This window comes from Zophobas morio, unplaced genomic scaffold (assembly GCF_036711695.1).
Source record: "Zophobas morio isolate AGI-343-1 ecotype UQ-CSIRO unplaced genomic scaffold, CSIRO_AGI_Zmor_V1 ptg000211l, whole genome shotgun sequence".
Lineage (NCBI taxonomy): Eukaryota > Metazoa > Arthropoda > Insecta > Coleoptera > Tenebrionidae > Zophobas > Zophobas morio.
The window spans coordinates 1-13,204 of record NW_026972315.1 but is presented as its reverse complement, the minus strand read 5'-3'; positions in this window follow the sequence as shown (position 1 = coordinate 13,204).

Below are 13,204 nucleotides of genomic sequence, written 5' to 3'. Positions count from 1 at the left end.
GCTCAGAACCATCAAAAAACGTTGAAATATAGTTCAAATTCAATAAAAATCGACAAAAATACAGTTTCTAGCTAAAATTTGATGGTTTCGTTGCACTTTCCGAGCCCGTAGGGTATCTGATTGGCTTAAAAGTACAAGAAAACACTTCAAAAGTGACGTTTCTGAAGAATTTTAACAGTTTTCTTGTATCTACGAACGCCAGAATGCATAAAATTGACCTAAACGTCTCCTTTTCCTATTCTGAGTCGATTCTGCATGCTTTAAGTGTGTTTGGTGGCTCAGAACCATCAAAAAACGTTGAAATATAGTTCAAATTCAATAAAAATCGACAAAAATACAGTTTCTAGCTAAAATTTGATGGTTTCGTTGCACTTTCCGAGCCCGTAGGGTATCTGATTGGCTTAAAAGTACAAGAAAACACTTCAAAAGTGACGTTTCTGAAGAATTTTAACAGTTTTCTTGTATCTACGAACGCCAGAATGCATAAAATTGACCTAAACGTCTCCTTTTCCTATTCTGAGTCGATTCTGCATGCTTTAAGTGTGTTTGGTGGCTCAGAACCATCAAAAAACGTTGAAATATAGTTCAAATTCAATAAAAATCGACAAAAATACAGTTTCTAGCTAAAATTTGATGGTTTCGTTGCACTTTCCGAGCCCGTAGGGTATCTGATTGGCTTAAAAGTACAAGAAAACACTTCAAAAGTGACGTTTCTGAAGAATTTTAACAGTTTTCTTGTATCTACGAACGCCAGAATGCATAAAATTGACCTAAACGTCTCCTTTTCCTATTCTGAGTCGATTCTGCATGCTTTAAGTGTGTTTGGTGGCTCAGAACCATCAAAAAACGTTGAAATATAGTTCAAATTCAATAAAAATCGACAAAAATACAGTTTCTAGCTAAAATTTGATGGTTTCGTTGCACTTTCCGAGCCCGTAGGGTATCTGATTGGCTTAAAAGTACAAGAAAACACTTCAAAAGTGACGTTTCTGAAGAATTTTAACAGTTTTCTTGTATCTACGAACGCCAGAATGCATAAAATTGACCTAAACGTCTCCTTTTCCTATTCTGAGTCGATTCTGCATGCTTTAAGTGTGTTTGGTGGCTCAGAACCATCAAAAAACGTTGAAATATAGTTCAAATTCAATAAAAATCGACAAAAATACAGTTTCTAGCTAAAATTTGATGGTTTCGTTGCACTTTCCGAGCCCGTAGGGTATCTGATTGGCTTAAAAGTACAAGAAAACACTTCAAAAGTGACGTTTCTGAAGAATTTTAACAGTTTTCTTGTATCTACGAACGCCAGAATGCATAAAATTGACCTAAACGTCTCCTTTTCCTATTCTGAGTCGATTCTGCATGCTTTAAGTGTGTTTGGTGGCTCAGAACCATCAAAAAACGTTGAAATATAGTTCAAATTCAATAAAAATCGACAAAAATACAGTTTCTAGCTAAAATTTGATGGTTTCGTTGCACTTTCCGAGCCCGTAGGGTATCTGATTGGCTTAAAAGTACAAGAAAACACTTCAAAAGTGACGTTTCTGAAGAATTTTAACAGTTTTCTTGTATCTACGAACGCCAGAATGCATAAAATTGACCTAAACGTCTCCTTTTCCTATTCTGAGTCGATTCTGCATGCTTTAAGTGTGTTTGGTGGCTCAGAACCATCAAAAAACGTTGAAATATAAATCAAATTCAATAAAAATCGACAAAAATACAGTTTCTAGCTAAAATTTGATGGTTTCGTTGCACTTTCCGAGCCCGTAGGGTATCTGATTGGCTTAAAAGTACAAGAAAACACTTCAAAAGTGACGTTTCTGAAGAATTTTAACAGTTTTCTTGTATCTACGAATGCCAGAATGCATAAAATTGACCTAAACGTCTCCTTTTCCTATTCTGAGTCGATTCTGCATGCTTTAAGTGTGTTTGGTGGCTCAGAACCATCAAAAAACGTTGAAATATAGTTCAAATTCAATAAAAATCGACAAAAATACAGTTTCTAGCTAAAATTTGATGGTTTCGTTGCACTTTCCGAGCCCGTAGGGTATCTGATTGGCTTAAAAGTACAAGAAAACACTTCAAAAGTGACGTTTCTGAAGAATTTTAACAGTTTTCTTGTATCCACGAACGCCAGAATGCATAAAATTGACCTAAACGTCTCCTTTTCCTATTCTAAGTCGATTCTGCATGCTTTAAGTGTGTTTGGTGGCTCAGAACCATCAAAAAACGTTGAAATATAGTTCAAATTCAATAAAAATCGACAAAAATACAGTTTCTAGCTAAAATTTGATGGTTTCGTTGCACTTTCCGAGCCCGTAGGGTATCTGATTGGCTTAAAAGTACAAGAAAACACTTCAAAAGTGACGTTTCTGAAGAATTTTAACAGTTTTCTTGTATCTACGAACGCCAGAATGCATAAAATTGACCTAAACGTCTCCTTTTCCTATTCTGAGTCGATTCTGCATGCTTTAAGTGTGTTTGGTGGCTCAGAACCATCAAAAAACGTTGAAATATAGTTCAAATTCAATAAAAATCGACAAAAATACAGTTTCTAGCTAAAATTTGATGGTTTCGTTGCACTTTCCGAGCCCGTAGGGTATCTGATTGGCTTAAAAGTACAAGAAAACACTTCAAAAGTGACGTTTCTGAAGAATTTTAACAGTTTTCTTGTATCTACGAACGCCAGAATGCATAAAATTGACCTAAACGTCTCCTTTTCCTATTCTGAGTCGATTCTGCATGCTTTAAGTGTGTTTGGTGGCTCGGAACCATCAAAAAACGTTGAAATATAGTTCAAATTCAATAAAAATCGACAAAAATACAGTTTCTAGCTAAAATTTGATGGTTTCGTTGCACTTTCCGAGCCCGTAGGGTATCTGATTGGCTTAAAAGTACAAGAAAACACTTCAAAAGTGACGTTTCTGAAGAATTTTAACAGTTTTCTTGTATCTACGAACGCCAGAATGCATAAAATTGACCTAAACGTCTCCTTTTCCTATTCTGAGTCGATTCTGCATGCTTTAAGTGTGTTTGGTGGCTCAGAACCATCAAAAAACGTTGAAATATAGTTCAAATTCAATAAAAATCGACAAAAATACAGTTTCTAGCTAAAATTTGATGGTTTCTTTGCACTTTCCGAGCCCGTAGGGTATCTGATTGGCTTAAAAGTACAAGAAAACACTTCAAAAGTGACGTTTCTGAAGAATTTTAACAGTTTTCTTGTATCTACGAACGCCAGAATGCATAAAATTGACCTAAACGTCTCCTTTTCCTATTCTGAGTCGATTCTGCATGCTTTAAGTGTGTTTGGTGGCTCAGAACCATCAAAAAACGTTGAAATATAGTTCAAATTCAATAAAAATCGACAAAAATACAGTTTCTAGCTAAAATTTGATGGTTTCGTTGCACTTTCCGAGCCCGTAGGGTATCTGATTGGCTTAAAAGTACAAGAAAACACTTCAAAAGTGACGTTTCTGAAGAATTTTAACAGTTTTCTTGTATCTACGAACGCCAGAATGCATAAAATTGACCTAAACGTCTCCTTTTCCTATTCTGAGTCGATTCTGCATGCTTTAAGTGTGTTTGGTGGCTCAGAACCATCAAAAAACGTTGAAATATAAATCAAATTCAATAAAAATCGACAAAAATACAGTTTCTAGCTAAAATTTGATGGTTTCGTTGCACTTTCCGAGCCCGTAGGGTATCTGATTGGCTTAAAAGTACAAGAAAACACTTCAAAAGTGACGTTTCTGAAGAATTTTAACAGTTTTCTTGTATCTACGAATGCCAGAATGCATAAAATTGACCTAAACGTCTCCTTTTCCTATTCTGAGTCGATTCTGCATGCTTTAAGTGTGTTTGGTGGCTCAGAACCATCAAAAAACGTTGAAATATAGTTCAAATTCAATAAAAATCGACAAAAATACAGTTTCTAGCTAAAATTTGATGGTTTCGTTGCACTTTCCGAGCCCGTAGGGTATCTGATTGGCTTAAAAGTACAAGAAAACACTTCAAAAGTGACGTTTCTGAAGAATTTTAACAGTTTTCTTGTATCCACGAACGCCAGAATGCATAAAATTGACCTAAACGTCTCCTTTTCCTATTCTAAGTCGATTCTGCATGCTTTAAGTGTGTTTGGTGGCTCAGAACCATCAAAAAACGTTGAAATATAGTTCAAATTCAATAAAAATCGACAAAAATACAGTTTCTAGCTAAAATTTGATGGTTTCGTTGCACTTTCCGAGCCCGTAGGGTATCTGATTGGCTTAAAAGTACAAGAAAACACTTCAAAAGTGACGTTTCTGAAGAATTTTAACAGTTTTCTTGTATCTACGAACGCCAGAATGCATAAAATTGACCTAAACGTCTCCTTTTCCTATTCTGAGTCGATTCTGCATGCTTTAAGTGTGTTTGGTGGCTCAGAACCATCAAAAAAACGTTGAAATATAGTTCAAATTCAATAAAAATCGACAAAAATACAGTTTCTAGCTAAAATTTGATGGTTTCGTTGCACTTTCCGAGCCCGTAGGGTATCTGATTGGCTTAAAAGTACAAGAAAACACTTCAAAAGTGACGTTTCTGAAGAATTTTAACAGTTTTCTTGTATCTACGAACGCCAGAATGCATAAAATTGACCTAAACGTCTCCTTTTCCTATTCTGAGTCGATTCTGCATGCTTTAAGTGTGTTTGGTGGCTCAGAACCATCAAAAAACGTTGAAATATAAATCAAATTCAATAAAAATCGACAAAAATACAGTTTCTAGCTAAAATTTGATGGTTTCGTTGCACTTTCCGAGCCCGTAGGGTATCTGATTGGCTTAAAAGTACAAGAAAACACTTCAAAAGTGACGTTTCTGAAGAATTTTAACAGTTTTCTTGTATCTACGAATGCCAGAATGCATAAAATTGACCTAAACGTCTCCTTTTCCTATTCTGAGTCGATTCTGCATGCTTTAAGTGTGTTTGGTGGCTCAGAACCATCAAAAAACGTTGAAATATAGTTCAAATTCAATAAAAATCGACAAAAATACAGTTTCTAGCTAAAATTTGATGGTTTCGTTGCACTTTCCGAGCCCGTAGGGTATCTGATTGGCTTAAAAGTACAAGAAAACACTTCAAAAGTGACGTTTCTGAAGAATTTTAACAGTTTTCTTGTATCTACGAACGCCAGAATGCATAAAATTGACCTAAACGTCTCCTTTTCCTATTCTGAGTCGATTCTGCATGCTTTAAGTGTGTTTGGTGGCTCGGAACCATCAAAAAACGTTGAAATATAGTTCAAATTCAATAAAAATCGACAAAAATACAGTTTCTAGCTAAAATTTGATGGTTTCGTTGCACTTTCCGAGCCCGTAGGGTATCTGATTGGCTTAAAAGTACAAGAAAACACTTCAAAAGTGACGTTTCTGAAGAATTTTAACAGTTTTCTTGTATCTACGAACGCCAGAATGCATAAAATTGACCTAAACGTCTCCTTTTCCTATTCTGAGTCGATTCTGCATGCTTTAAGTGTGTTTGGTGGCTCAGAACCATCAAAAAACGTTGAAATATAGTTCAAATTCAATAAAAATCGACAAAAATACAGTTTCTAGCTAAAATTTGATGGTTTCTTTGCACTTTCCGAGCCCGTAGGGTATCTGATTGGCTTAAAAGTACAAGAAAACACTTCAAAAGTGACGTTTCTGAAGAATTTTAACAGTTTTCTTGTATCTACGAACGCCAGAATGCATAAAATTGACCTAAACGTCTCCTTTTCCTATTCTGAGTCGATTCTGCATGCTTTAAGCGTGTTTGGTGGCTCAGAACCATCAAAAAACGTTGAAATATAGTTCAAATTCAATAAAAATCGACAAAAATACAGTTTCTAGCTAAAATTTGATGGTTTCGTTGCACTTTCCGAGCCCGTAGGGTATCTGATTGGCTTAAAAGTACAAGAAAACACTTCAAAAGTGACGTCTCTGAAGAATTTTAACAGTTTTCTTGTATCTACGAACGCCAGAATGCATAAAATTGACCTAAACGTCTCCTTTTCCTATTCTGAGTCGATTCTGCATGCTTTAAGTGTGTTTGGTGGCTCAGAACCATCAAAAAACGTTGAAATATAGTTCAAATTCAATAAAAATCGACAAAAATACAGTTTCTAGCTAAAATTTGATGGTTTCGTTGCACTTTCCGAGCCCGTAGGGTATCTGATTGGCTTAAAAGTACAAGAAAACACTTCAAAAGTGACGTTTCTGAAGAATTTTAACAGTTTTCTTGTATCTACGAACGCCAGAATGCATAAAATTGACCTAAACGTCTCCTTTTCCTATTCTGAGTCGATTCTGCATGCTTTAAGTGTGTTTGGTGGCTCAGAACCATCAAAAAACTTTGAAATATAGTTCAAATTCAATAAAAATCGACAAAAATACAGTTTCTAGCTAAAATTTGATGGTTTCGTTGCACTTTCCGAGCCCGCAGGGTATCTGATTGGCTTAAAAGTACAAGAAAACACTTCAAAAGTGACGTTTCTGAAGAATTTTAACAGTTTTCTTGTATCTACGAACGCCAGAATGCATAAAATTGACCTAAACGTCTCCTTTTCCTATTCTGAGTCGATTCTGCATGCTTTAAGTGTGTTTGGTGGCTCAGAACCATCAAAAAACGTTGAAATATAGTTCAAATTCAATAAAAATCGACAAAAATACAGTTTCTAGCTAAAATTTGATGGTTTCGTTGCACTTTCCGAGCCCGTAGGGTATCTGATTGGCTTAAAAGTACAAGAAAACACTTCAAAAGTGACGTTTCTGAAGAATTTTAACAGTTTTCTTGTATCTACGAACGCCAGAATGCATAAAATTGACCTAAACGTCTCCTTTTCCTATTCTGAGTCGATTCTGCATGCTTTAAGTGTGTTTGGTGGCTCAGAACCATCAAAAAACGTTGAAATATAGTTCAAATTCAATAAAAATCGACAAAAATACAGTTTCTAGCTAAAATTTGATGGTTTCGTTGCACTTTCCGAGCCCGTAGGGTATCTGATTGGCTTAAAAGTACAAGAAAACACTTCAAAAGTGACGTTTCTGAAGAATTTTAACAGTTTTCTTGTATCTACGAACGCCAGAATGCATAAAATTGACCTAAACGTCTCCTTTTCCTATTCTGAGTCGATTCTGCATGCTTTAAGTGTGTTTGGTGGCTCAGAACCATCAAAAAACGTTGAAATATAGTTCAAATTCAATAAAAATCGACAAAAATACAGTTTCTAGTTAAAATTTGATGGTTTCGTTGCACTTTCCGAGCCCGTAGGGTATCTGATTGGCTTAAAAGTACAAGAAAACACTTCAAAAGTGACGTTTCTGAAGAATTTTAACAGTTTTCTTGTATCTACGAACGCCAGAATGCATAAAATTGACCTAAACGTCTCCTTTTCCTATTCTGAGTCGATTCTGCATGCTTTAAGTGTGTTTGGTGGCTCAGAACCATCAAAAAACGTTGAAATATAGTTCAAATTCAATAAAAATCGACAAAAATACAGTTTCTAGCTAAAATTTGATGGTTTCGTTGCACTTTCCGAGCCCGTAGGGTATCTGATTGGCTTAAAAGTACAAGAAAACACTTCAAAAGTGACGTTTCTGAAGAATTTTAACAGTTTTCTTGTATCTACGAACGCCAGAATGCATAAAATTGACCTAAACGTCTCCTTTTCCTATTCTGAGTCGATTCTGCATGCTTTAAGTGTGTTTGGTGGCTCAGAACCATCAAAAAACGTTGAAATATAGTTCAAATTCAATAAAAATCGACAAAAATACAGTTTCTAGCTAAAATTTGATGGTTTCGTTGCACTTTCCGAGCCCGTAGGGTATCTGATTGGCTTAAAAGTACAAGAAAACACTTCAAAAGTGACGTTTCTGAAGAATTTTAACAGTTTTCTTGTATCTACGAACGCCAGAATGCATAAAATTGACCTAAACGTCTCCTTTTCCTATTCTGAGTCGATTCTGCATGCTTTAAGTGTGTTTGGTGGCTCAGAACCATCAAAAAACGTTGAAATATAGTTCAAATTCAATAAAAATCGACAAAAATACAGTTTCTAGCTAAAATTTGATGGTTTCGTTGCACTTTCCGAGCCCATAGGGTATCTGATTGGCTTAAAAGTACAAGAAAACACTTCAAAAGTGACGTTTCTGAAGAATTTTAACAGTTTTCTTGTATCTACGAACGCCAGAATGCATAAAATTGACCTAAACGTCTCCTTTTCCTATTCTGAGTCGATTCTGCATGCTTTAAGTGTGTTTGGTGGCTCAGAACCATCAAAAAACGTTGAAATATAGTTCAAATTCAATAAAAATCGACAAAAATACAGTTTCTAGCTAAAATTTGATGGTTTCGTTGCACTTTCCGAGCCCGTAGGGTATCTGATTGGCTTAAAAGTACAAGAAAACACTTCAAGAGTGACGTTTCTGAAGAATTTTAACAGTTTTCTTGTATCTACGAACGCCAGAATGCATAAAATTGACCTAAACGTCTCCTTTTCCTATTCTGAGTCGATTCTGCATGCTTTAAGTGTGTTTGGTGGCTCAGAACCATCAAAAAACGTTGAAATATAGTTCAAATTCAATAAAAATCGACAAAAATACAGTTTCTAGCTAAAATTTGATGGTTTCGTTGCACTTTCCGAGCCCGTAGGGTATCTGATTGGCTTAAAAGTACAAGAAAACACTTCAAAAGTGACGTTTCTGAAGAATTTTAACAGTTTTCTTGTATCTACGAACGCCAGAATGCATAAATTGATCTAAACGTCTCCTTTTCCTATTCTGAGTCGATTCTGCATGCTTTAAGTGTGTTTGGTGGCTCAGAACCATCAAAAAACGTTGAAATATAGTTCAAATTCAATAAAAATCGACAAAAAGACAGTTTCTAGCTAAAATTAGATGGTTTCGTTGCACTTTCCGAGCCCGTTGGGTATCTGATTGACTTAAAAGTACAAGAAAACACTTCAAAAGTGACGTTTCTGAAGAATTTTAACAGTTTTCTTGTATCTACGAACGCCAGAATGCATAAAATTGACCTAAACGTCTCCTTTTCCTATTCTGAGTCGATTCTGCATGCTTTAAGTGTGTTTGGTGGCTCAGAACCATCAAAAAACGTTGAAATATAGTTCAAATTCAATAAAAATCGACAAAAATACAGTTTCTAGCTAAAATTTGATGGTTTCGTTGCACTTTCCGAGCCCGTAGGGTATCTGATTGGCTTAAAAGTACAAGAAAACACTTCAAAAGTGACGTTTCTGAAGAATTTTAACAGTTTTCTTGTATCTACGAACGCCAGAATGCATAAAATTGACCTAAACGTCTCCTTTTCCTATTCTGAGTCGATTCTGCATGCTTTAAGTGTGTTTGGTGGCTCAGAACCATCAAAAAACGTTGAAATATAGTTCAAATTCAATAAAAATCGACAAAAATACAGTTTCTAGCTAAAATTTGATGGTTTCGTTGCACTTTCCGAGCCCGTAGGGTATCTGATTGGCTTAAAAGTACAAGAAAACACTTCAAGAGTGACGTTTCTGAAGAATTTTAACAGTTTTCTTGTATCTACGAACGCCAGAATGCATAAAATTGACCTAAACGTCTCCTTTTCCTATTCTGAGTCGATTCTGAATGCTTTAAGTGTGTTTGGTGGCTCAGAACCATCAAAAAACGTTGAAATATAGTTCAAATTCAATAAAAATCGACAAAAATACAGTTTCTAGCTAAAATTTGATGGTTTCGTTGCACTTTCCGAGCCCGTAGGGTATCTGATTGGCTTAAAAGTACAAGAAAACACTTCAAAAGTGACGTTTCTGAAGAATTTTGACAGTTTTCTTGTATCTACGAACGCCAGAATGCATAAAATTGACCTAAACGTCTCCTTTTCCTATTCTGAGTCGATTCTGCATGCTTTAAGTGTGTTTGGTGGCTCAGAACCATCAAAAAACGTTGAAATATAGTTCAAATTCAATAAAAATCGACAAAAATACAGTTTCTAGCTAAAATTTGATGGTTTCGTTGCACTTTCCGAGCCCGTAGGGTATCTGATTGGCTTAAAAGTACAAGAAAACACTTCAAAAGTGACGTTTCTGAAGAATTTTAACAGTTTTCTTGTATCTACGAACGCCAGAATGCATAAAATTGACCTAAACGTCTCCTTTTCCTATTCTGAGTCGATTCTGCATGCTTTAAGTGTGTTTGGTGGCTCAGAACCATCAAAAACGTTGAAATATAGTTCAAATTCAATAAAAATCGACAAAAATACAGTTTCTAGCTAAAATTTGATGGTTTCGTTGCACTTTCCGAGCCCGTAGGGTATCTGATTGGCTTAAAAGTACAAGAAAACACTTCAAAAGTGACGTTTCTGAAGAATTTTAACAGTTTTCTTGTATCTACGAACGCCAGAATGCATAAAATTGATCTAAACGTCTCCTTTTCCTATTCTGAGTCGATTCTGCATGCTTTAAGTGTGTTTGGTGGCTCAGAACCATCAAAAAACGTTGAAATATAGTTCAAATTCAATAAAAATCGACAAAAATACAGTTTCTAGCTAAAATTTGATGGTTTCGTTGCACTTTCCGAGCCCGTAGGGTATCTGATTGGCTTAAAAGTACAAGAAAACACTTCAAAAGTGACGTTTCTGAAGAATTTTAACAGTTTTCTTGTATCTACGAACGCCAGAATGCATAAAATTGACCTAAACGTCTCCTTTTCCTATTCTGAGTCGATTCTGCATGCTTTAAGTGTGTTTGGTGGCTCAGAACCATCAAAAAACTTTGAAATATAGTTCAAATTCAATAAAAATCGACAAAAATACAGTTTCTAGCTAAAATTTGATGGTTTCGTTGCACTTTCCGAGCCCGTTGGGTATCTGATTGGCTTAAAAGTACAAGAAAAACACTTCAAAAGTGACGTTTCTGAAGAATTTTAACAGTTTTCTTGTATCTACGAACGTCAGAATGCATAAAATTGACCTAAACGTCTCCTTTTCCTATTCTGAGTCGATTCTGCATGCTTTAAGTGTGTTTGGTGGCTCAGAACCATCAAAAAACGTTGAAATATAGTTCAAATTCAATAAAAATCGACAAAAATACAGTTTCTAGCTAAAATTTGATGGTTTCGTTGCACTTTCCGAGCCCGTAGGGTATCTGATTGGCTTAAAAGTACAAGAAAACACTTCAAAAGTGACGTTTCTGAAGAATTTTAACAGTTTTCTTGTATCTACGAACGCCAGAATGCATAAAATTGACCTAAACGTCTCCTTTTCCTATTCTGAGTCGATTCTGCATGCTTTAAGTGTGTTTGGTGGCTCAGAACCATCAAAAAACGTTGAAATATAGTTCAAATTCAATAAAAATCGACAAAAATACAGTTTCTAGCTAAAATTTGATGGTTTCGTTGCACTTTCCGAGCCCGTTGGGTATCTGATTGGCTTAAAAGTACAAGAAAACACTTCAGAAGTGACGTTTCTGAAGAATTTTAACAGTTTTCTTGTATCTACGAACGCCAGAATGCATAAAATTGACCTAAACGTCTCCTTTTCCTATTCTGAGTCGATTCTGCATGCTTTAAGTGTGTTTGGTGGCTCAGAACCATCAAAAAACGTTGAAATATAGTTCAAATTCAATAAAAATCGACAAAAATACAGTTTCTAGCTAAAATTTGATGGTTTCGTTGCACTTTCCGAGCCCGTAGGGTATCTGATTGGCTTAAAAGTACAAGAAAACACTTCAAAAGTGACGTTTCTGAAGAATTTTAACAGTTTTCTTGTATCTACGAACGCCAGAATGCATAAAATTGACCTAAACGTCTCCTTTTCCTATTCTGAGTCGATTCTGCATGCTTTAAGTGTGTTTGGTGGCTCAGAACCATCAAAAAACGTTGAAATATAGTTCAAATTCAATAAAAATCGACAAAAATACAGTTTCTAGCTAAAATTTGATGGTTTCGTTGCACTTTCCGAGCCCGTAGGGTATCTGATTGGCTTAAAAGTACAAGAAAACACTTCAAAAGTGACGTTTCTGAAGAATTTTAACAGTTTTCTTGTATCTACGAACGCCAGAATGCATAAAATTGACCTAAACGTCTCCTTTTCCTATTCTGAGTCGATTCTGCATGCTTTAAGTGTGTTTGGTGGCTCAGAACCATCAAAAAACGTTGAAATATAGTTCAAATTCAATAAAAATCGACAAAAATACAGTTTCTAGCTAAAATTTGATGGTTTCGTTGCACTTTCCGAGCCCGTAGGGTATCTGATTGGCTTAAAAGTACAAGAAAACATTTCAAAAGTGACGTTTCTGAAGAATTTTAACAGTTTTCTTGTATCTACGAACGCCAGAATGCATAAAATTGACCTAAACGTCTCCTTTTCCTATTCTGAGTCGATTCTGCATGCTTTAAGTGTGTTTGGTGGCTCAGAACCATCAAAAAACGTTGAAATATAGTTCAAATTCAATAAAAATCGACAAAAATACAGTTTCTAGCTAAAATTTGATGGTTTCGTTGCACTTTCCGAGCCCGTAGGGTATCTGATTGGCTTAAAAGTACAAGAAAACACTTCAAAAGTGACCTTTCTGAAGAATTTTAACAGTTTTCTTGTATCTACGAACGCCAGAATGCATAAAATTGACCTAAACGTCTCCTTTTCCTATTCTGAGTCGATTCGACATGCTTTAAGTGTGTTTGGTGGCTCAGAACCATCAAAAAACGTTGAAATATAGTTCAAATTCAATAAAAAATCGAGAAAAATACAGTTTCTAGCTAAAATTTAATGGTTTCGTTGCACTTTCCGAGCCCGTAGGGTATCTGATTGGCTTAAAAGTACAAGAAAACACTTCAAAAGTGACGTTTCTGAAGAATTTTAACAGTTTTCTTGTATCTACGAACGCCAGAATGCATAAAATTGACCTAAACGTCTCCTTTTCCTATTCTGAGTCGATTCTGCATGCTTTAAGTGTGTTTGGTGGCTCAGAACCATCAAAAAACGTTGAAATATAGTTCAAATTCAATAAAAATCGACAAAAATACAGTTTCTAGCTAAAATTTGATGGTTTCGTTGCACTTTCCGAGCCCGTAGGGTATCTGATTGGCTTAAAAGTACAAGGAAAACACTTCAAAAGTGACGTTTCTGAAGAATTTTAACAGTTTTCTTGTATCTACGAACGCCAGAATGCATAAAATTGACCTAAACGTCTCC